The 25903-nt window shown below is 35.0% G+C and overlaps 1 protein-coding gene across 6 annotated transcripts in view; it reads left to right on the top strand.

Moving 5' to 3' along the window:
• SLC25A21 (solute carrier family 25 member 21) overlaps positions 1-25903 on the top strand; it is a 233236-nt gene that overhangs the window by 77069 nt on the left and 130264 nt on the right. Inside the window, exon 1 of one of the 6 annotated variants that reach the window (XM_085582142.1) lies at positions 7671-25366. The exons of the other annotated variants lie outside the window; for them this stretch is intronic. The gene's annotated coding sequence lies outside the window, so the exon portion shown is untranslated. Of the gene's footprint in view, positions 1-7670; positions 25367-25903 lie in introns of those variants that run through there. 6 annotated transcript variants of the gene reach the window in all.

Here is a 25903-nt window from a genome sequence, read left to right as displayed (position 1 = left end):
TATATGAATCGTGAGAATAGAACAATGTCTTATTTAGAAACATATGGCTTGCCAAATGTTCACATATAGGCATATATTCTATAACTTGTTCTTGTAGGGTCAAGTAAACATTAAACTATAGAGCTAAATGAAAAAACAAGCACGTATGCATAATAATGACAGGCAAAGGAAAAAATACACAGGTGGTCTGCTCTGCTGATGTCAGTCCTCACATCCTCGCACACACTGTGTCTTAGGACCAACTTACACTAATGGAATTCGCCTCTGGTGGAATAAGTTACTTCCAAATCAACTGAAGTGTAAAGGCAGCAGAGCATTAATGCCTGAGCTCTATCAGTCTGATACAGGAGCTTTGACTGCTACACAGATGGCAGGTGTTGAGACCAAGACTTATGATAGTTTTTAGCAGTATCTTTGGGCAAGTATGTTTAAAGAACAAACTTCAGACTTAAAGGTATTTAATTTATTCCACACACAAGCTGCAGGAGGAGCAGTAAATGTAACTCGTTTTTGGTGGAAGCATTTCATTAAACTGGCTTCTCTTCTATGCTTCAGTATTTACAGAATGAAGAGGGAATATGTGGCTGCTAACACTACTCATGCTGCATGTTGATTAGATTTAGAAATCTAATATTTCTCCTTTAGAGAAAGCAATCACACAGATTTGAAATGGCCCTGTTCCACCTAATCCCTATGCAGGAGACTTTTTGGGGCAGCCTTTGCATGCATTTCCTTTCTATGGTTTATGCCAGTGTGCTTTCAATATATAACTCAGTCATTCTTGGGTTCTTGGATGTATGTGATAGACCAACATCTTGATCATTCTGTTGTTATTCAAGGAGTGTAAACAAAACTGCACAACTCTTAGGCACTAATTGAAGAGTTAAGGCTTCCCAGCCACAGGAACTAATTGTTCTAACCCTCTATAGGCTCTGTAACACAGTCCAGCAGATTACATGAACTCATCTGTTTCCAGACTGGTTAAAATATTTTACTGGAACAGATTCTTTATAAAAGATAAAAATGCAGTTTTGGTGCCATAAAAAAGTTTTGTGGGAGCAGCTAATTTTGATAACTTCTCAATAATAAAACCAGAAATTATTCCAACACTTTTTCTGAATTAATTTAAAAAATGTGGGCATTTGATATAATAAAATATTTTATTTAAATGATTTTGTCTGGATTTGTGTGTGTTTTCAATATTTATGTATAGCATATTTATTTCAGCTTGTAACATTACATTTGATACCACAATATGTTTTACGTTTTAAAAATATTATAACTGGCATGCTAGGAAATTATTTTTTTTAATCTTGGAAAGCTGCATATATCAATACTGCCAGAAGGAAAATTTGACATTATAGAAAGCAATATTAGTTTATTAGTCCTGATATTTTTTCTCTTGAATTGTAATTCTGTGGAAGTAGTTAAAATGTTTGTTCTCTTGTTTTAATTTTTTCCCCCTCTCACAAGCTTTCAATATAATGAAAATTCTGGTTAGATTAACCCTACTGTCAAACACTGCAGGAAATTTTCCTAGTCCTTTAAGTTGCTAATAAGTTGTTTCTGATGATACTTACTGTATCCATTAGAGTCTAGAACTGTGACTTAACTAGTTTTCCTTTTTTTTAATGGCTCATTGCATCAGGTCTTCATATAAAAATTGCCAATTTACATTCTCTTGTCATACAGGTAGGTGTTATTTACTTCTAAAAATATTATTTTGATTTATGTATTTTAAAAAGTTATTTACTTTAAAAAAGAAATTTAGATGGATCAAGTACTGAGGCTTATTGTCAGTCATGCTGATACTTTGTAGTCAGTACCCATTGTAGTTAAAGTCCTAAGACAGAGATTCAGGAAACCTGTCTTTCGTTTCTCATACTTTCAAAATCCTTCTATCTAACCTTGGGCAATATATTTTCAGAAGCAAAAGGAATAATTTTTCATTCTCTCAGGATCTTTTCTAATAATACCTTCATTTATTTTTTATAAGGCATTCTGATGCAGGTTGTTAAAAAGCTGTGTTTGAGGACATATCCTTTTCCCTGTTGGTTAAATGTTGAATGAAAGGTCTTATCTATTAAGGAAATTATTATTAGGAAAAAATAAAAATACTGAAAATTATCATAGTAGGGCCTAAGTAGACTTAATTAAAATTAAAGATATGCAGATAGTCCAGTAAACAGAATGCTGCTTTCTTTGAGGATTTTTTTTGTTTAGGCATTGTTTAGGCATATAGTGCTTAGTGAAAAGGAGAAGCCTCTGGTAAATAAAGTAAAGAGATAAGTGATACATCCACTGACAAACGGGTGATATTGCAATCAAATTGATTTAATGCATTTTGGTGTTTGTCTGAGCTACTTTGTGAAACAATTCTGACCGTCAAAATGATTGAAATGCAATCTGTAAATATTTGAAAACAAATAATATTGATGTTTACATCTCAATAAACTGCTTACAGTGAACCTGAGACCCAGAGACTCAATGTCCCTTACATTTTATTTCGGTACTGTACAAATCTGACAAAAACATACTAAACTGTAAATAAAACAGCTGTAAAAGCACATTATTGTGTTTTAGTTTGACCATGAAAAACTAGCATTTATCAAGGGACCCACACTGTTAATCAACTCACTTTTGCAGAACAGCAAGCTGCTGATTTCCAAAATGTTAAAGACATCAGACAGCTACAGCCACCACTTTTTTTGAAGAATGCAATCTTGGAGATAGTGCAGGACAGTAACATTGAAGTTTAGTGTTCTAAAGAAGGTTAAAATTGCAGTGGTAGTCTAGCCTTGGATGAAAAATTTTGGATATGGTTGGTGTGAATTTGGTAGGTTCAAACCACATATTTTGTCTATATCCATTTCATAAGGTTCAGTGTTTTGCAAGGGGCAACAAAATCATAGTCATAGAATGGTTTGGGTTGAAAAGGATCTTGTTCCAAACCCCCTGCCATGGACAAGACCAGTGTAAGACTCCTAATACAGAATGTTTTTTGTGACTCAGGAGGCCATTTATGTGACAAACAAGATGGAGAAAATTGCCAGAAGTTGAAGCTGGATATGCTGCAAGGACATGCAGAGTCCATTATGACAGATTATATGCATCCAGTATTCCCTGTGAATAAAGGGGATGAATAGTTGGGGAATTCTCAGTAGCTTTTGATTAGACTATGCTGATTCAGTAAATATCAAAAAATACCTAAAAGTCATATATATACATACATAGAAGTTTCCTCCTCATGAGGTACACTTTATTAGTTATTTTCCTACTTAACTGCTCTTATTCTCAAAGATTCATCATCATTTGTAATCCTTGATTCAGAGTTCATCCTCAACACTGGCTTTTATGCATTCTGCAGAACCGTACAATGGTAGTAGAGATATTCAACTTTGCTAACACTCATAAAGGAAGACAAAATTATTACATGGACCAGACTTGTTTGCAGGAGTCTTGAGTTTGGTGGTTCTGGCTTCTGTATTCTGAATGTGTTCAGTAGGGACACTGTTGTTCACATGGAAAGACGCCCCAAGTACATTCCCTACATAAAATCTATTCTGAAGGCATACATCTGTAAAAGCTTTTTCTAAGTGAAACTTTCAACATTATGGATGTTATCCCCACTTATATTTAGGACTGTTAGAAACTACTTTAATTGAAAGCTAAACTCTCATAGCATTCCAAATATTTTGTTAATGGCATTTTTTGGTGCATAGAAATAAAGCTCATGTTCAGAGATTTGGACAAGTGAATACATTTTTTCTACTTTGCAATAATTCTTAGTTGGGCAGGAATTTTCTATGCAGATGTTTTTGCTTCAAACTTTGCTATATAAATTGCATGTTAGACCAAAGTTGTTGTCACCTTTTTTGAGAACTAGAAAGGAAATGCTTTGTTTCATGAAAATGCATACCATTTCAAAATCCCTCTCTTTTTTTTTCATCTCCTTTGACTGACAGTTTAAGGTAGGAATAAAACTTATAAAACAGGTATGAAGAGAATAAAGGGAAGAATACAGCCATTGTTCCAAGGCAAGGTTACATTTCCTGTTCTGAGGTCATTAGAAGACTATCTTTTCCTGTCTTCTACAAACAAGACAGCTTTCAGTGTCTTCTCATACTACTTCATATGGTAAAGCTATATCTGTGGGTGAGTCACTTATTTCAGAAAACGCAAAAGCTTTTTTGTGTAAACAGGGCAGTACCTCTTAGATTTGAGTCCTCTCAGTCCCTAAAATAACAAAACTAATCATTACATCATTTTATTGTAAACTTAGGAAATAATGCCTCTGTGAATTTGTAGCTGATTGACTTGAAGATAATAATTTGAAGATAATTGGCTTTGCTACATCAGTAAACAGTTATTTTCAAACCATTCTTTTTTTAGATTCTTAACTTCTATGTCAATATTAGCCAGTGGCATCTGATTCCTTCTTTTAAATCCTCATTTCCATCCTTGTTTTGCTAAGCTTCTTACTACCAGCGGCAACTGCAAAGCATCTTCAGAAGTAGACAGCAAGAGGAAAATAGGGAAAAGCTAACTAACACCTTAGTAATTTCCAGGACAGTCTTTATATTAGAAAGTGTCAAGAGAAGGAAGTATCTTGCTTACCAAACTTCATCATATTTATCATTAAAACTCTGGCTCAGCTGCTAAGTTAGCAATGCTTCCTGTATGAAGTGTGTTTGCAAAAGTTTTGTGCGTCAGAGTTTTCAAGTTTTTTGCAATCAAAATTCTTAAGGCTGTATGTTTTCGGTTTCCAAACTTGGAGAGGCAAAGCGTTATAATACCAGATGTGACTCTTTACAAAGCTAGACACATTCATCAACTGCTCAGTGTGTTGGCTTCTAATTCTGCTTCCTTGTCTATCTCTTGCTTATATGCCCAAGGAGCATGCTGTTTCACAAACATAAATTCTCATGAATTTAAAGCCCTGGGTATAGTCCAGTATTCTCTACCTCCTTTGGCAGCCTCCAAGGATAAGGAACAAAACAGGCAATATGTAGCCAATTTAATTGGAAGTGAATTTATGATACTGCATTTCAGTGCCCAATGTATGGTGAATTTCCTGGTAAAATATTGCATAGAAATGTGCAGCCTGGGTCTGAGATCATAAGAACAGTCAACACCCTCACATATCTTCTTATTGTACATGCAGGTTGGGCTACCTTAAAGATACAAAACAGAGCTTCAAAACAGCTGCTTTTCTTTCTTTTGATTTATAAGTTAGTGAAGGTAAAAAGAAATGCCAAAAAATAGGATTTCTTCCTAAAAACAACTGGAGAACATTTTTTTATTTGTTATTGGTTTTTTCTGTATTTTCAAAGAAGTTAAAGAAATCCTGATTTCTGATTGAGATAGCAAAGTATTACAAGAAAGAATAGAATTAGCACTATTTTTTTTCTTTTGAATTTCTACTATTTGGGACATTTTCATTTGAAGCAGCCTTTAAACTGAACATATTGAACATTTACAAGTCTAAAAGTCTCTAAATCTAGCAGCTGTTTAAATCACTTTAGGGGGCTCTAAATATGCATTTCTGGTGTTGTAGATCTGACTAGTGTTGTTGCATGATGGCAGCATCAAGGAGGCAACAGCTCTAGTGCTCATTCTGGCTGCTCACATTTCCTTCTAAGTATAGACAGCTGCTTCACAGTTTGAGATTCCCAGCTGAGGCCTCTAAGATTAATGACTCAGGGGAAGAACTGAGCCTATATAACAGTATTTCTTGCAGAAAATAGGGGTGTGGAGACAGAATATTTTACAAAAAACATGCATATCAACAAAATTTTTCTGAATCAGAATCAACTTGTGTTCCATTTTCAGTGATGCTTTCAGCTTGTAAAACATGGAAGTTATCATTATGTGTCAGTAGATCCCTAGGTGAATGGAAGAAAAAGATGATCCTTCCTGGAAAATGGTCATTCCTGGGCCTGCTTGAAGTTTTGAATCAAAAATGTAAAGCATAAAGTTGAAGCTATAAAAACATTAGGTGCATGCCAAATGATAGTTTTTAGTATGAATATCTCACTTCATAAATCAGTAGTATTGAAATTTGCAGCGTTACACTGATTTATTGCTTTCTTTCTCTGCAGTTTGAAACAGCAACATTTTTGCTTGTACTTAGGGGCTATCACACAGACAGCAAACATTTGGAAATCAATTTTTCTGCTCCTCCTGATAAGACACATGTGTCACTTCTAGAATCCTTTGCAGAGAGGGATAGTTTTCCTGCAGGATATCCTACAGGATAGAGGCAGTCATTGATAAGATAATGGCAGTAGTTTTATGCAGCTCTAATCCTGTGGAGGGGAAGAAAAAAAGTAATTTTGAGATATTTTCTCAGTAAGAATATCTTATGGAACAAAGCATCATTTTCCTTATCTCTTATACCCACCTGAAGCAAACCTAATACATACTACAGGTACAACTTCAACCTCACAAGTGAAAGTATTATATAAATCTAGGAAAGTCATTATATGTTTAAATTACAGTAAAAGACACAGCTGTATGAGTGTGTCAGAACAACAGTTACGATCTTCATAAAGTTTTGTTTAGAGATTGTATAATGCACAGGTATATGTAACCAGTTGGTAATACAAGACAAAATATTGTTCAGTTGTGGTTATTCACAGAAGTAATGCTGCACATTTTTCTTGTCTGAAAGTCTAAATAAAATTCCAGAAAACAAAAATTATTGTATGCATTCGTTAGGTTCTGTCTTACCTATAATTTCCTAAAAAAATATAACATTTAAGCATTAAACTCGCAAATAATTCAAAGATTTGGTTTTACCCATGTAAAATTTCTAGTTTCAGAAAACATAGATTGGCAAAATTTGACACAATACTTTTTAATCACTGAAATGAATTCATTTAGATGGCAGATATAGTACTTTTGTGTGTGTTTGGTGTCTCAGAGGATATTAGTAGAAGCTGTTGTTGAGTATTCTTACCTTCTAAGTATACTGCTGGGTCTTGCTGCCTGTAATCAATCCACTGATTTCTGATCTATGAGTGATAACACAACCTTCAAATAAGATTAAGAATGAAGCTTCTATTTTGAGTTATCAGAGGACCAGGCTCTGAATATATGAATAGGAAATTCTTGCTTTCTCACAAATGTTTATCATGGCCTACTGTAATTCTGATTCATTTTTCTTTTGAGTCACTAGAAGGGGGAAGAAATAGAAAGAAAAGAGAGAAAGATCAAGCTAGAAAAGAAGTGTAAAACAAAGCAAAAGTCTTTGGCAGAAAGAAGAAATGTGTGCATGATAACTCACTATATATATACACCTTTGTTTTATAGTGTAGGTCAGACACATGTGTGCCTACGTTGTTCTGTCTTCTATTGTTATTGGAAGGACTGGCTCACATATCTTTCTGGTGTTTGACAAACTCACAGACAGCAGCCATCTGAAACATAGGTAAACATGTAGTAAAGTGCCAACATCTCTCATATAGCTGGTTTTTTTCTCAGTTTAGTCTGTTGGGAATGGAAGCATTCATCATACAGATCCTTCAGTCTTTTTGGGATCTATCTCGTTCCTGGAGTAATATGTGATACCTTTGATATTTAGTATTTTATACAGTGTGTCAGTGAAAGGGAAGAATTTTGCCAATTTGCACTATGAGGCTCTCAGAACATGTTAGAAAGTGTTCATTCTGGTTGGGGTGGGGGGGAGGGAAGGGGGGAGTCATGGAGAAAGAAGAGAAAGAACCAACCCAGTCCTCTGTGGCATGTCAATAACCATGCCATGAAACAGGCTTATAGATCTGCAGTCTGAGATGACCAGAGTTTCCTACCCCTGTTCAAGCAGAAGAATAGCTAAATGACTGACTCTCTGGATTGTCAAATTAAACTATCATGGTGGCTGAATTTCAAAATAAAAAATATAGGAATTCTTGTTTACTTGTTATCCAAGTATTTATCTACAGTGTCATTGCAATACCTTAAGGGATCCATCAGTGGTGCAGAGTAAGTGCAGCAGCAGGAAGAGTTCTTATCTCTGAAAATCTTCAGTAAACTTCTATGGATTCTTTCTGGTAATATCTCTGTGCAAGCTGCATTTCCATCCATGCCCTAACATTTATCTACTCCAAAAGTTGAAACCTACCAGTTCATCAGTCTTAGAAAGTCTTCTCTCATTCTAGGTTAGTCAGGAATAAATTATTATAGTGTACACATCATGACTCAGCAATCTACTAATAACAAAGATAATAAATTGTTATCTTTTCCCTAAAATGATAGTGAACAGGTGGTAGGTCAAAAATGTTCGTGTCCACTCCAATCCTCCACAGTTCCTGGAAAGAAATAGGTCTATTCATATATGCGTTGGCAAGCATATTATGAGATGAGACCAAGAAGAAGGTTGAAGAATCTGCTGTTCTAACAAAACCCACTTTCCTTTACAGGCTTCTGTCTGCAAAGAAAGTACACAGCACAATTTCAAGGGCAACTTGAAATGCCAAGTTTTATGCTTGTATATATAATATCTATGCAGTGCTATATATACTTAACTTTCTTAGCTTCTAAAATGTGAGGTCGTAAGGTCAAGAGAAATGCATTATTTCCTTGGTGGCTCCACTAAAATCAAATTTCATTTTTTAATATAGTTTGTTTCATCAGACTTTTTGAAATGATGCTTGTCATCCACTCTCTTGACTTTTGCAGAACTTCGTCATAGTGTATAATTTCTTCACTAAAATCATGTGCTGTGCAAATCAATCAGTCCTATGTAAATGTTCTGACATTAACATTTTTTAAAATTCAGGCAAACTATCTGTCCAGTTTCACAACTATTTAGAATGTCTTTTGATATTATATATATTATTAAGCTAGTCTCATTGCTGGTAATATATTTTGCATTCATCTCTAACAATGCTATAGGTCTGATAAATGTGCTCCTCTTAAGACTCCTAGGATACACATAAGACATTCAGTGCACCTTGTGTCTTCTGTCTGTTTATCTCCTGGATGGTACCATAATGTCTTGGTGATTGTACTGTACTTGCTGAAAGATTTCTCAGAATACATAGAAGATTTAGTATAAATAGATGAAGATGTCACCATTGAGAAATAAAAGCAGTTTTGGAAATGTGAAAAGCATGTAATTTCTCCACCCATAATGAGAAATACACTATTGTGTTTTTATTGTGCTAGGTGGGATATAAGCCTGTGGAAAGGGAGAGGAAAGACTAAATAATTCCTGTGCCTCTCCATACAGGCTCTTTAGCACATTCTTTGTGCTGTTTGGCTTTATTATACACACAGAGTGCCTTGCCTGACATAGGTCCAATGGATGAGAAATCTGGCTTCCTCCTGCTGAGTAACGAAAGGAAAAGACAACCAGTGAGTGGTTATACATATGTATACATATGGAGGTTATGCCACACAACGGGGTGCCTGTCTCTGACCTAGTCTTAGACGTGCTTGAATTGCTCCAGTGCTTTCTCCCCTCCTCTCTTGGCTTTCCTGTGCTTCACTACTGGTGGTCTTCTGTATTCCATGCAGATGTTTTCCCCATGTTATTTCATGGTTATTTTTCAAGTGGTTTCTTAGGAGAAGGGATGGAGGGTCTACACATGGGAACATCTGCTCTAACAATTTTTCAAAGCAAACAGCAGATGGCATTGCTGCTTCCTTTTGATCTTGCAAGAAAAATCCTGTGCCAATTGTGTTAAGTTTCAGGCTACTTGGTAATGGCCTACGTGAGCATTAACTTCTCCCTTTTCTTTCAACAGTAGCACTACTTGCAGATGTTTACTCTGCAACTTCGTATTTAGTTTTTTTTTTTATTTTTGTGACTCCAACTCCTACTAAGTGTCATGTTTGTTGTTTTTTCTCTCCTCTCCTTGTAGAACTTTATAATTAGTGACATATCACTGTTATCAATTCTCTTTATTCATATGCTAATGGTGGGGAAATAAAAGATTCATCATGTTCTTCAACTTCTATTTTTTTATGGTTCAATCTCTGCATATAGTGAGTTGGGAGCTCTATACATCTTTGCTCTTTTTTTATAAGAAAGCATTATTTCTTAAGGCAGTTTCCTAGTTTCTAAATAGAACTCTTCCTTTTTATGTAAATTTTGACATTCTGACAATTCAATGCACTTAAGTATGCATGAAATTTGAAATGTTTAAGGAAATTTTTAGACACTTTTTTGGTCATTTTATTATTTGAGTTTTTATATGAACTCCCTTTCCAACTTATAGTTTCATGTTTTATCATCCTGATACATTTATATGGCTTCTTTATGTACTTTGTGGTCAAATCTTACTGTACTGAGTGACCAGGTTGTTCTTTTAAATAGGTAATAATATGAGAAATTAAATTTGCATGCAAGAGGTGAAATTATGACATAGAAGTGAAGGGGACCTGCAGTAAACTCTGTGTGATAAGGCTAGGACTGTAACCAGAAGAGCATAGTAACAGATACAGGAAGAGTCTCTGGGGACAATTAGGAGTTTACTGTCACCCTGATGTGGAATTCAGGAATGTCACTTCCCTTAAAAAGCCTGGAAGGTTAAGGTGGAGCCCTTGAGTACTCTCTCACTTCAGAGTTGTAAGGCTGTTAATGGAAAAGAGAGTATGCATAATTTTATCTTGTTTCTATATTGCTAAATTGCATTTGGTCACGTAAGATGGAGGCCAGTGTGACTCCTGTATCAAAAACTGTGGGGCATTTGCACAGACTCCTATTTTCAGCTCTCCTAAATTCACTCTTTCATTGTATCTGATCCTTCAAACTCCTTATTTATACTATACTGCCATAATTTCATTTTATTTCTGTTTAAACATTAATTTTCTGAAGCAGTACATGCAAATTATTATCTTACAAAGACTTCATGTCCATGTTTTAAAATCTTCTCTAATATATAGCTTTATAAAATATCATATGTCAATAATGTTCATTTTTGTTCCATATATTTAATTGATTGTTGATTGCTGTGTATCCTTTGAATGTTGAGGCTAATCATTGGGTGAAGGAGGTGAGGGAGAGGTTGTGTGTTTTCAAATATTAATTTTAAGCCTTCTGAAAAAGAAAGAATTGATTTATGTAAGTGATATAAAATGCACAAATTGGCCTTGAATGTTCTGTCTTCTTTAGTGGAACTTTCTATATTAAATATCACATATAGCTTGAAATTATAACTGAAAACAAGAAATGAGAAAATAAAAACACTTTCTGCACACAGTTGTAAATGCCTTTGGTATCTTTCTACTCTCCAGAAGCCATTAACTTCCTTATTTTATACTAGGTTGATTTCCCTAATTGAAAAAAAGTTACAGATGGGCATGAAATTGCCTTGTGTAACTGAGTAATGAACGAAATTAAAAAATAAGTCTGGGTATCAAAAAATTGTGCCATTTTGTCTACATCATAAAGCTGTTGGGAAATCAGAAGGTATCAAAAAATTTTTACATTATCCATGTAAAAATTGCTCCAGAAGAACACTTCAGGAATATGCTAATTTAGCTACATGTATTTTTATTTGATGCCATCAAATATACGCTCATGCTAGCAAAATTAGTTGGCTCCATCAGTTAAAAAACCAATTTCAAATCTGTTTGCAACCTTCAGTTTACAGTTTTTATATCTCAGGACTTTTCATTTTTATTGGACAAAAAGGTCTCGCAACTGGTTGTGGAATATTTGGCTACTATCTGTCAGTACTGAAATAGCCTTTGCAGAGAGCCTTTCTATGGCTTTTTTTTTATTGGTACCATAGAAAAAAATTGTAGTTCCTGTATCCACTTAATGGCATGGCTGATGTGAGAGGAGGAATTGCACTTACACTGGAGTTTTGTTTGTTTACTTTTAAATATTTATCTGGTGTTTGCTGCTGAAGAAATTATTTCACTCACAACTTTGCATTCCTCCCTTGTTTGCACTGTCATGCCAGGAAACAAGAAGGAGGATTTGTGTGAATTCACTCCAGACTTATATCAGAGGAGTCAATTAAAATTACTCTGGCCAGAAAACCAGAACTAAAGTAGTGCATGGAACTAAAGATATCACAGAGGCTCAAAGATTTATAATCACATAGTTTATTATTTATATTGTGATAGCTTTTAGAGCTGCTGTGACAAATTTGTGTTAGCCAAGCATTGTAGGCTCTTATGCTACTAGTTGATCCTCACCAAAAGGGAATTTCTGCCAGCTAAAAGCAAGATCTGCTTCTCAGACCAGTCCTCAAATGCTGTTTGCAGCTTGATTAACAGCAATTGTAATTCCTGAACTTCCCATATTGCACTGAATTTTAGTAATACTGGAGGGCTTGGATTAGCTCTGTCCCTAGAATCTCCATATGTCAGATTCACCTCATTTCACTCTGAATGCTAGACTTCTTTAAAAAGATAAAGAAAAAAACATAACAGAGATGTGTGGTAATATTTTCAACTTTAAAATTGGAATCCAAGTTACAAAACAGAGAATAATACACGTGTTTCTACTTGCCAGTGTCTGTCTAGTTTCTGCTTATGATTTCTCTTGAAGCGTCTTAACTGAAGGAGCCAGAGATTTGATTGAGTGGTATTCTGTCTCTTAGTATTGTCATTTAAAATTGAACTTGATTTTTTTACTCAAATTGTTCTTGCCAACAACAGCATTAACTACTCAATAGCACTTCACCCCTTGAATGTGATTTCAAAATTGATTTTTAAAGGTAATCTCTTTTCCAAACTAGGATTATTTCATTCCAGTAAACCATCTAATCTGAGTTCATACATTCTCTCTTTTCTCATTCAATTCTCCATTGAAGGTGGAGACAATTCTTCAATTATTTTCCTTCTTTATTCTCTTTATGATTCTTTGAAGAGAAAGGAAATTCAAGTATCCATAGCTCAAAGCTTGACTGTGACTTTTTTGGTCAGGTTTGTGTCTACTCTACACTGGTGTCAATTTAATCTAATTTTATATTAATTTTCTAAAAATTCAGGAAAATTTCCAAGAAAGGTAAATATTCTTCTGCTGACCCACCAACTTGTTATTTGAGGACAAACGAACTTGGAATGAATATTATTTCTACCATTATGTGATCCCTACCATGTTTTATTCATCTGAGGAACCAAGAGAGCATTTACATTCCATTTAATATGTGAAAGTGTAAAGGACAAGTGGTAATCTTGCCATAGTATTTCATGTTTCTATTTTTGGTGTGTAACACAACCTAACCTTGAACATTAACAGTGTAGCTGTAGCTCCAACACTAACATAAGCATGCCAAGAATTTATATCAGGCTAGATTACTCACCACTGTTGAAGCTAAATGAAACTTTTATTCTCTAACTAGTCCATTAGAAAAGCTAATGAGAATTCAGACATTCAAGAAAATGGGAAAAGTGACTAATATCCTGATTTGTAAAATTATAGAAAATAAGTGAACCTTCTTAAAAATCTTTAATCTCTCATTTTGTTGTGGTTTATTTATTCTAGAAGGATGGACTGTGGCACTGTGAAAGGTATGTTCTTAAATATAGGAGTATTATGGCATGTGTGGAACCCATAGCAGATGGATATTGGGAGGGGAAGACAGGAAGGGAACATAGGAGCAGCACTGGGAAAAATGAAAGGAGGAGGGCTCCAAAGAAATCAGATAAGGAGAGGCAAGAAGAAAGGTGACACCTGATGGCAACAAGGACAGGAGGGGACAATGACAGGATTTGTTTGAAGGAGAGGGGTGTAATGTCTTCAGTTTCACAAACTCTGGTGAGAAGGAAAGGTTTAAGGAGGAAGTGAAGCAGAACAAGTAATTTGCTGGCACTGAGTTCACAGGAATTGGGTCAAAAAATGCAGCAGTTCATTTGATTAGCAGGTCTTGAGTAAATAACTAATATAAGGCTTAATTAATTGTTGTGTTAGGGTTTTCTGTGCTGCCATTCTCTATAATTGCATGTTAATAATTTTTTTACACTGTTTTGGTGAAAACAGCAGATTTCAACTGTTACATGTTTAAGGTTTAATGAAAAAGATGTAGAGCATGATATCACGACAGAGTGCTAACAACGGTGCCAGCAATCTTACATTATATTTGTCTTGCAATCCATAATAGTGCACATGCATGTTGTGTGATCCCATCCTCTAAAATAGTCTCTGTTTCAGAGGGAGAAAAGTTTCTCTGTTAGTAAATGGAATGGCATCAGGTCTCTCTGCTGGTGTTGTATGGAAAAGACAACATCCCTGAAAGTTTTACATTCTCACATTGTTGGAGCTTCTAAGTTTTGTCAGGTGCTGGTGGCTTGGACCTAACACTGAGTTGTAACTCAGGAGACAAAACAGTTGGAAAACTTGGAGAAAGGCTCTAAGGGTCAGCGAAATTTACTGTGGGCAGCTGCTGCTTCAAAGCAACTTGCTATGCAGAAGCCTATTAAGTAGTAGTAGGTTACTTTCCTGCTGTTTCCCCAGCATGATGAATGACATTCTGAAAAGTGAAAGGACACTTCCTGTGCCACAGAGGTTTTCCCTGTGACTTCTTACTCAGACCCAGTTGCTTTCAAGATACTGACTGTACTTCCATCTAAATGTTGTTATGGATCTCTGTAACTGAAGTGCACAGGATGCTAGAAGGAGTTTGTTTTCATCTGTAACAGGTACTTAATGCCATGGTCCTATTTATTTTCTACACCATCCTTTACAACTCAAAACAACTACACATTTTTGCTAGGAAATATATTCAAGCTGCAGAGTTCAGTATGGGAAATTATTTTCTCAAAGTTTTTGTGCAATTCATCTTGGAACTTAACTTCTTAATGTAATGAGGCAACAGTTTTGAATTTCACAGTATGCATGTGTAAAGTCTGTGTTTGCACACATCCTAGTATGTAATCCTGCCCTATTAAATCAGAGTGCATTTGAATGTAGGGTAGGGTCAATTCCTTGCTTTTTAATAACTGCAGATTCTTGTAAGATAAGCACTTCTAAAAAGCATGTGAAACCAGCAAATATCTATATTAAATCAGCTAAGATAATACGTTGTATGAGCCAAAGTACTTGATGACCCTAATTAAGATTATTATCTTCCTTTCCATAATTAAATGGGAAGTATAAATATTGATGTATCAATAGAAACATTGTAATTGCATAGGTTTGGGATCTTTAATTTTCACTGTATCACAGGAACCAGAACATATAGCTAAAAGACAAAAGTGGTCTCAATGGGACTTCATAATTAAATCCAAATATGTTTGAAGACAATGGAAAATGTCCTTTTATGTTCTAAATAGTTCAAGATACAAACCATGGCCAAGTCATCAGCAGAAGCTTTTGCTGGAATCATTTAGGAATGTGAAGAAAGAAGGCTCGTGTATTCCTGCTGTGTGCATCTCCTGTTGCCTTTTGTTCACTCCCCTTTATAACTGTTTCAATCTTTTGCCAATAATAACCAGATCTGGTAGAGGGTTGGGAGTCACAGAACTGTTCAGCTTCAATAAATTATGTGAGAAAAGGATGAAATAGGAGTGCATCCACTGGCTCAGAGCAAATGTCCAGTGAGCTCCCTCTGACAACAACTGTGAGTAAATGGTTAGGAATATTTCTAGTATCTTTTCCTTGCTTCTGGTAATCAAAAAATTTACTTCCTGCACCCCATCTTTGTCAATCAATTTACTCTTATTTACTTGCTGACTAGTGATGTTTGAGTTAATATAGTCTTGTGAGATGCAACTTCCCTCTCTGAAATCCACATTGACTCCTTATTTTATAGAATTAGTGGCATATGGACAAATATAATATGTTTTACTATTCCTTTCTAGGGTTGTGCCAGGTACAGAGGTTGGATATTTTGGGGTTTTTTTTCCCTCTTATTCTTCATGTCCACCTTCTAGTCCCTGTATAGTATCTTGTTTGTTATTTCTCAGTATCATTCCTTCAGCTTCTCCAGGCGTTTTTCCAATGCAAAATTGGCAGGAGAAAAAATTGCCTTTTGTGTCCTCCTTTCCTCCTCGTGTTAGCAGATCTCTTTGGAGAGCCACACTGGTGAAAGCAGAAACTGCTAAATCTGAAATCCCAGAATCACAAAACATCATTTTGTGTTCAGCACTACTTTGTTGTTTTCTTCTTAAGTTTTTCTTGGGTTTCTTGCTCTTTCTTTAATTGGTGGGCAAATGCACACAATCAAACATCTCTGCCCACATTTATTTTTATGTGCCGATCTCTAGGGTGAGGAATGATTTTATTTACCTGCCTCATTACTTAAAAGAATTTAATGACTCCATTTACATTTACTGTGAGTAAATAGTGACTGTTATAAGATCCCCTGCAGTAGCATCTACGCCAACCCATAAAAGTAAGTAGAACTGAGGTTTAGGCCAAAATGTATTTTGTGGTCAGTTATTCTGCTCTGAGATACTTTTACTTGTGTTTACTTGTGGTTCTCCACTTTACAGAATGGAAGACCTACATGGCAGTGCACCTGTGGATCCTTCAATGCTCTTTCTTGAAAATTAGCCAAGTTGCTTAAACAATTTATAGAGTGTGCCTCAGCTGACCAACAAGTAATGGATGGGATTTCAGGAGTCAAACGTGTGTACAAATAATGTAATACAGTTGGATTTTTAGGAGACTTTTAAGGAAGGTCCTCATCAAAAGTTGCTGAATAAACTGGCAGAAAATAAGGAAAAAATATTTGTATTGGATAAGTAACTGAAGAAAATGAAACATAAAATAAGAGCACATGGTCAGTTTTCACAGTAAATGGAGATCACCAGTTAGTCTTCTCAAATGAAGGGAGGAATAATGAGGCAACCATCTGTCAGTGATACTGTTCTAGAAAAAAATTAAAACAAGGACCAAATATAGAGAGCTGGAAAAGAAGATTACAAAGTCCATTTCATGGCTTTGTGAAAAAATGTTAGATAAAATCAGTGTAGGTTACTGTCAATTATTAGGCAGAGAAGGTGAGGTATTCCTTACATGTGAAAAGACAGAGTTTGAGACATCTCATCACTCAGTAGTAAGATATTTGGCTTATAATACTTCTAAAGAGAAGTAAAAATATTTGTACTATATTCTTCTAGCAAAAGATACTAATAGAAATAGTAGTTCTGCAAAAACATTAGTATCAGTCAAAAGAAAACCAATTCAATTGTAATAATTACTTGCAGGGGAACATAGAACAAAACAACAAAATTTATGTTTCTTTGTACAGCTGTTGTATTACTGTATTTTGAAGACCATATGAGGTTACAGTCCCCCTCTGCCCCTAGAAAGACATGTTAGAATTTGGCATGGTTCTGGGCATGGTGGCAAGGCTCACCATGAAGCAGTATTCATACAGGGGACATATAAAGGAGTCAGACTTTCAGTTTTGTAAAGAAATCCTTAGAAATATGAAATGCAGAATGAACCACCTCTGGTGTGGGGAATTCCTCAGCTGTAAATTAGTGAAGTCTGCTGTGGAGGGGAAGGGTAGCACTCTGCTCACTGTATTTTTAACCTGTCTGCTGTCAGGTACTGGACTAGATGGAGTTTTAATCTGGCCCACTACAACCATTCTTATGATCATATGGGTTAACAGTCTGAATTAACCTACACTGTGGTCAGGTTATGCCAGTAGAAAAGAGTGGCAAATGCTGTCCTCAGCCTTATTTCATGCACAGATTCTCAGTGAGTTCACTGCTTTTGTTGTAATATGTGAAATTGTAGACTAAGCCTGTATATTACTGAATGCAAAGTACAGTGTGTCAGTGGTTCGAAACTTTTGCAGTCATTCTTTAAAACATACAGTGAAACTCAGCAGGGTCTAACAGAGGGTCAAATTGGATGGAAATCCAGATAATTTATGACATGGAAAGCTCAGTTATGGTCCCAAACAATGTTTCTTTTTCTGGTGACATGATAATACAGCCATCTACATATCATTTCTGCAAAATCATAGATGTATTTCCTATATAAAAGTGCTTTTAAGAGAAGTATTTCCTCTTTTTCACCCATAACCTTTATTTCTTTTCCTGCTATTATATAAGAGCAGGAATAGCAATTGTTCATTATGTTTTTGTATTCATCTTCCATGCTCAGGAGACAAAAGAACCATAATTCTGGCCAAATTTATAGATTTGCAACACTGTAGTTGATAAAATGCAATCTTTAAAAAATACTGCTTGTGTAGCCACATGTGCTGAATCATTTTTAGATCTAACACCTAAACTCCATCCTAATGCTGGCTTCATGCCAGCATTCATGGTTCATGGAAGCATCTACAGGACTACTTATGCATTCCCAGATGTGGTTTTTGTGCCTTCCTATTCATAGAGGCTTGCTGCCTCCCTAATTAGTAGAAAATCTGCAACACATATGCTTCCAGAAACTGTCTCAAAATATGATGATTTAATACAACATTCCTTTGTGATTAGGAAAACTGCCTCCAATGAACTATCTGCTTAAAGATTTTTATCAGACATTTAAACTACTGATTCTGCTTTTAAAAGATGCTTTCCTTGGCTGTATATTACCTCATTCTGACATCTTATACAAGGAGATTAATTTTCAGCTTGTAGAACACTGGTTTAAGAGCATTCCCCCTTTTATATTAAGCAGAGAGAACAGCTCATAAATTAACACTTACTCTGTACTGTTATCAGTGTTCTCAGTGCCTCAAAGCATTTGAGCTGCCTTGATGCACATTAACCATAATAATTGTCAGTCAGGCACACAGACATAAAGGATATCTGATGATCAGTATTTTACAGTGTGACTACACAGAAGATATTATGGTTCCAACACACGAAACAGAAGTGTGAGATAATGAAGACAGAAACATAAGACAAAAGAATTGATTCAATGAACTTCAGTTTAACAGTGCAGATGGTGATTTTTTTCAGTGATGATCCCAGGGTTCTGGGCTTTCAGTGGTGAGGTTTTTCTCCTTATTCTCTTCCCATTTTCTATCCAGAGAAGCAGATCTTCAACAGTGTAAAATCCAGACCTTTTTCTCCCTTGATTTACAGCAAATATTAGGTGTAAAATTAGCTTTACAGGCAAAGGTCTTGATTTGTTTTTATTACCATGTTCCACAAAACATTCAGAGTAGTTTTCAAATACAGGCTCCCAGAGATCACAATATGATAATTTGGTGTGAAGATTACTGATTGAAGGAGCTACTGAAGTGGAAAATGAAAAGAAAAGGACTTCTGAAATTTAATATGAGACCCATCCATGAAATTAAAACCTTTGATAGAATTTAAATATTTTTAGTTATAGAACCCGTATTTCTTCTTCCCTGGCAAAGGAGAGGGGGGAGAATCTTTACACAGACATTCTGGGGTTTTACTAGTCAGGTTCTTCTTCAATTTTCCTATTCATAGCTGTTCACAACTTTCTTCTCAGACTCACTAAGATTTTCACACGTAGATTTCTCAGAAATTGCTTCTGCAATATAATGCCTAATCACCACCAAATATACAGACATTTCAGCCACACCAGGGAGAGGATTTAAGATGATTCACCCTTGGATTAGCACCAGCCCCTTCAATGCAAGGTGATGAGTTTCAGTCACTTATATTAATTTCTCAGCCACTTTTGTAGAAATGCTAGAAGCTAGCACAGCATGTGAGTAACATGATACATAACTCTACTAATATAAATGATAGCTTAGCTGTAGAGTTGGTGAACAAATTATTTGCTAGTAACCTAATACTCCATTCTAATTTGATGTTGCTAGAGTCTGAAAGGAGACACAAATGCAAGATGTAAATTTCTGTTTAATGCAGTGTTTGATAGCCACAGAGGGCTACACTTTCAGGCCAAGATGAGTAAAAAAAAGAAAAAAAAAGATAACTTTCTGAACTGGAGATGTTTTGCAAGATTTTTACTGCTTGGAAAAAAATTTATGATGTACGTTAGAGCAAAAAATAAAGTGGGAAACATGGAAGAGATGCAAAAATTATTTGAATCAAATACAAAATTCAGCTGATTTCAGATCTGATGCTTTAAGGAGTCTGAGTCTGTTCAAATGAAGGTTGTCACCTTTTATACTCTGACTTCCCTACAATATTCTTTTTATAGCCAAACATCTCCATTCATTTAAAAAACACTTTTTTTTTTTTCTTTTAAGAGTAACTCTGTGAATCTACAGGACTTGACTTTAATTGTTAATTCTTGGCATTCTCAGAACATAATTCATTCTTGCTCCTTGAGTGAAATTATCCAAGTTACCAGCTGGTGATTTCCCTGTTACTGGTCTTTTTTGAGTGGCTGGATTTAGTGTCCGTTTAGCATTTGCCACCTTGCTTTCTAGATCTGGAAGCTCTTTGGGTTTTTTGAGTTCCCTGGAGTAAAATGAGAGCAGGAAAGCTACTATCCCTCCTGCTTATAGTGAGATCCTCAGGAGACTCAAAGACTGGAGCTCTGTGAATTACATCCTTGTACACATATGGAAGGAGTCCTTAGGCTGCCTTCAGTCATTCATTCATTCATTCATTCATTCGTGATTAAAGGTATAAATGTTTTAACATAAAGGTGCTAAGAATTCAAGAGATGACCAAATGCTTGAATCTGTAAGATTCAAGAACAAAGAAATATTGGCTCCTTTCCAAACCTTTTGAATCAAGCTGCAGGGGTTCATTTTGTGAACTGAACCCTGCAGGATTCACACAGCTGTAAAGGGAAATCTAACACCTGGTCCAAGTGAGACAATTCCAGGATCCAGTAAAGAATTACTAAACCACATAAGACATAAAACTTGCTTTGTGAATGTCTTGTTTTCCCTTTTTAATCTTTATGCAATTTATCTGTTTATTGTCTATGTCCATTTATTGCCTGTGTCCTTACTAACAGTAAATAATCTTTACTTCAGGACAACTTATAAAACCTACAGTGAGGTTTTCTTCAGGTAAACTCTTGTTGAAGTCTCTAGAAGGCAGAACTTTGCTCCAGTAAAATCTGACTGAGTGTCTTATGTTATGACCTTGAATGACTTCTTTTGACTTTTTAATAAAGCACTTAAATGAAATCAATAGAGCTCTGAGCTAAGTCACCATTCATTTTTTTTAGAATTCTGCTTACTTCGTAATAAAGGACTTGCAGGTTGCAAAGTAAGGACTAAAGAAATTGTAGATGGCTAAAGTGTGCCAGAGTAGATTATTGAATTAGTGATGTAGGGGAAAACATAAATAGAAATCTAGCTAGATTACAGGAAATCAGGCATACTTAATTGATGCACTTGGAGAATGTATTTTTTTATGTTGTATATGCAATGAGGAAGTTGAGAAGTACAGTTTTTACTTCTGGAAGACAGATGTATATACTGAAATATATAGTTTCTCAGGAATATTGTAAAGTCTTTAATCTTAATTGTTGTGCTTCCCTGTATTTATGGAGCAGACAGAATTCAAGAGGATAATTTTGAAAATCGTTCATATGCATATATATGCTGTTTGAAGTGGAGGTGTAAATGGAAAACAGCCTTTTTTTGCTTTGAAACACCATTGTCTGTTTCACCCTGAAATTTGTTAGCCTTACTAGTAACTAAACAAGCAATAGCGTGTTGCTGCTGTAGTCTGTTATAGCACTCTTGGAGATCATAAGTAGTAAACCAAATATCAGTTAAAGGAGTACAAATTAGGAAAGCACTGTTTTGACATAGAGTTCTCTGATGGAACAATTCCTGCATGTCTTCCCTTGCTTAGCTCTGTTTCCTTTTTTAAAGCATGTATCCTAGTGACACAGAATCCACAAGCACTTAGCAAATTGTTCTAAGGGCTAACAATCATTGTGTTAAGAAGTATTTTATTTCCAGTCTTAATTTATCTGGGTTTGTTTCCTTAATTTTTTTTTTGTCTTCTTACAGCTTTATCCACTATGAAAATGAGTCCTCTATTGTCTAACACATCATCCCATACATACATGTGAAACAGAGCAAAGTTCCAACATCACGTTAGAAACTTCACACTATTAATAAAAACCTTTTTGCTTACTTTAATTTAGAGCATCTCATAGGTGGACATTGTTGCTAACAATTTTTCAACAAACTTCATGCAACTAAATCTCTGTATGTGTCACAGTTCTAGCAAAATAAATGAGACTCATACTGTGCAGTTTCACCAGACCCGGAGCAGACGTGGAAAAGATATAAATGTGTCAGTAATACGGGAGGGAAAATACATAAATGCACATGGTGACTCTCTTAAGTCTTGGGCTCAGTGTGATACTAATTCATTTTGGTGACATTTGGAAAACTTCTCCCAACATTAATAATAAGTTTATAGTGGGGGGTAATTCTGACAGACACAGTGTTGAAATAAAAACTTGAAAGAATGTCCATCAGATTTTACAGGTGCATAGAACATGTATTTGCAGTTGATTGATGATCTTTTTGTTAAAGGTTGACATAATGCTGAATGGAATGTTTTGTTTATATATGGTGGTCTAGTTTATTGACCAGTACCAAAATCTATGACCAATTTGGGACTTCATACAGTGTCTCTTTTTCTTCTTCTTTTTTTCTTATCCCTGGAAGAGATTTCTGTATTTGTCTTCTCATATGATTATGAGGATATGGATGCCCTTAGATTATTTTATAAATATTACTTTCTTGAAATAGATGTTCATTTAAATGTTATTCACTTCAACTGAAAATTTTGATGAACAAACCAGAATTTTAAGTAATATTTAGGAAAAGGATTCTGGAATCAACTTTCTATGCAAATGTTATAGAAATTAGTATTTTTCTGAAAATGACAATAACAGTTGGCATCTAATTTGAATAGCTCTATCTTTTGTTTGACTATTTCTTTTTTAAATCACTTAAAGAAAGAAATCTGAAAAAAAAAAATACCCAAAGATGTCTATCCCCAATGGTTGTAAATGGAAGAACTGAAAAGATAGCACCAGTATTTTATTTAAAAGTTGATTTGTTTGTTCTATATGATCAAATCAGTGGAAGAAGGGTTGTCTTTGACCTCACTTCCTGTTCAAAATCTGAACATTAAAATGAATTTTTATCTAAATACTGAATTGGTTTTGAAATTATGAAGTGTTGTACACTCAAAGCCATTCTTTATATTTGTGTAAAACTTAAACTTTCATCTTAACTACAAATGTATGTTGGTCTTACTCTTAATAAGTGTGAAATTAAAACCTTTTCAGTTCTTCAATCAGTTTTCTTTGCTAAAACTTGAATCTCTAGATACCTTTCAGTCAAAACTGACATTGACTATGAGAGTTGGGTGTTTAAAAGTTGAAACAAAATTAAAGGATCCTAATACCAACTTTGTCCTTAAAGTTTTAGCTATGATTTTGTCTTCCTTTTGACTGCAAATTTTTTTTGTGCTTATTCAGGAAATAAAAGGTATATTAGAATATTGGAAATATTATGCAGTTTGTTGGTCTGCTTTCATGTTCCTTGTCTCAAAATATGATGGATGTGTTCAGTGTATTCATCCTTCTGCATATTGAACTTTTCTTGAGTACCTCAGAAAGCAATAAACATGCTTATTTCTGCATAGTGTTTGCTGGCATTGATTTATTAGAAGCTGAATGAAAAGACATTTTGTTGTTCTTTCTTTTGTCTTTTTAATAGATTCAATTTGTTGTGTGTACAAGACTCAGTGTAGTTATCAGACTAATCAACTAAGCCACACTATTTAAAAAGTTGGGCTATCCTAGATATTTAAAATTAATGTCAGAGGGAGCACAGTTAAAAGAAGCACTTTAAATTGTGTTCTCTTTTGTGTAATTGTGGGTTTATGTAGTTTAATACAGTTGCATAGTATTTTGATCTTTTTCCTTCCAGACCAAAGACTGTTTATCAATGTTGGTTTGGCTTTTTTGAATTGGAAATTCTAAATATTTGATTAATTATTTAATTAACATTTTAATATTGCTTTATTTTTTTGTCCACTCTTAAAACTAATCAAACTGCTCTTTAAAACTAAAAGAAGCTGTGGGCTTCCAGTCCAGTTAAATTACTTTTTATCTTCAAAAAAACAAGTAAACTGTAATGAACAGTGTGACTAATAATTTGACAGCTGTTAACTGTTGCCAGGGAATTTTCTTGGGTTTGTGATATTCCTCCAGTGAATACTTTGATTTTAATTGGGACTTTGTGACTTTTGCAATGCTTAGTTTGGCATATAACTCCCAAGTTCAGGAATAATTGGCCGGTGTTTCTGCTATTTATCATGAAGCAGTGCAGATAAATGCTCCAACAGTTGCACTGATTTGAGTATAAAAAAAGTCATCAATGTCTTTTACTTTTCTGTTATTCTACAAATGTAAATCAACTCTTGTATAAACTTTATATAGCATGGAACCTGAAAATATGGAAACTGATATTTTAAGACCAAAACAAACTCCAGTGCTATACTGAAGTCAGAATACTGGCAGGGAAATAAGTCTTTATCAGACATTAAATTACTGATTAAAATATTTCTGTACTGTAACATCACTTTAAATAATATGCCATCTAAGAATGTATTTTGTGCATAATAACTTCAAGAAAAAGTGCATGCAGGTAGATATTCAGGGCTTTCTGGTGAGGAAGTTTAAACATACATCAGGTGTCAGAGCCTGTTGGAAAACTCTATGTCATGCAATTCAGAGCAGACCTGGTAAATCTATTCATCATGAGCTGCAGACCACCACTGTGTTTGCACTGCAGAAAGCTGGCCTTTCTTTTCTGGATAATAAATGATCACAGAACTGGAAATGAGTCAGACCTTTCAGACCAGCCAAAGACAAACTATCTTTGATTCCAGTCCTCTTGATTCACCTGTACATATTCCATGTATTACTCAGGTGCTAAGCAGAAGTGCTTTTTGTCTTTGAGACTGAATGGCCCTTTAGTTTAAATTAGGGACGTTCACTGGTCTTCCCTGAGAAAGTAAAATAAATTTGCTAGTGGTTACTAGTTGTAAAAAGCTGTTAAAATACACAAGTTCTGCCTCATTTCCAGTGAAATGCTGTGACTTAAGAACACTCATTTATTGTTACACAGTATGCTGCCAGACGGTCCAGGTAGATGAAACCTGAGTCTCTCTCTTATTGCTTTAAGCATTTCATTATCACTTGTGGGGTTTTTTCGAAAGACAAGGAAAATATAAAACTCCTTGGAGTGAAGGAGTAACTTGCAGCTGAGATTTTTTGTGTGTTGTTGGAGTTTTTTTTGCAATAAATTGACTGCATTTGACCTTTGACTCAGGAGGACTTTATGGTTTTCTATTACTCAAGAAATATTTCCAAAATGACAGTGCTATGAGAGGTGAGATGCTTAAAAGAAGCTGTTATGTAATGAAACATGAAGAGACACACATGAAATACTAAAAGCTTGACTGGGCAAGTCAGCCTGTGTCAGCAGTAATGCTAAGAACATCTATCATTGCAGAAGCTGTGCCCAGTCTGTGATACCCTACTGCAAGCTAGGTATGTAGTCAGATTGCTGAAGTGAAGCCCTTTTTCACTGACCTGTTACAATGATATGAAGTGTTAAGTGTATTTTTAGATAAGCCATCTTGTTTGCTATCTCTGCAAGCTGTTATTAATTGATTCCTACCTTTGCTTTCCCAAAGTATTTTTAGTGATTTTTATGAATACTTGTGTTAACTATATACCTTTGAATTGTGCTCTTTTGTTGTTGCAATGATAACATTAAAAGTTTGACATTAACGATGGTGTGAAATAAGTCACAACTGAAGCTAAATAAATTTTTAATAGTCTTTTAATTCATGGGAAGCTATGTCCATACTGAAACAGACCATAGAAAAGTTCTTTCATTTGAATTGTATTTCCCTGATATTCATGCCTGACATCTCTTAAAGGGAGGATACTCCCTTTTCCCAACTTGCAACTGCTTTTAGGAAAGATTATAAAGCCTTGCAGACATCTCCTATTTACTAGGTTGCTGATTCTGACCAAAGGTCTCAACACTTTTATGTTAGGAAAACAACTTAAAATAGGCAA

The sequence above is a fragment of the Lonchura striata genome, chromosome 5 (assembly GCF_050655825.1).
Source record: "Lonchura striata isolate lonStrDom1 chromosome 5, ASM5065582v1, whole genome shotgun sequence".
NCBI lineage: Eukaryota > Metazoa > Chordata > Aves > Passeriformes > Estrildidae > Lonchura > Lonchura striata.
Note: the sequence above shows the minus strand (reverse complement) of the source record. Positions and strands in the feature narration are given on the sequence as shown.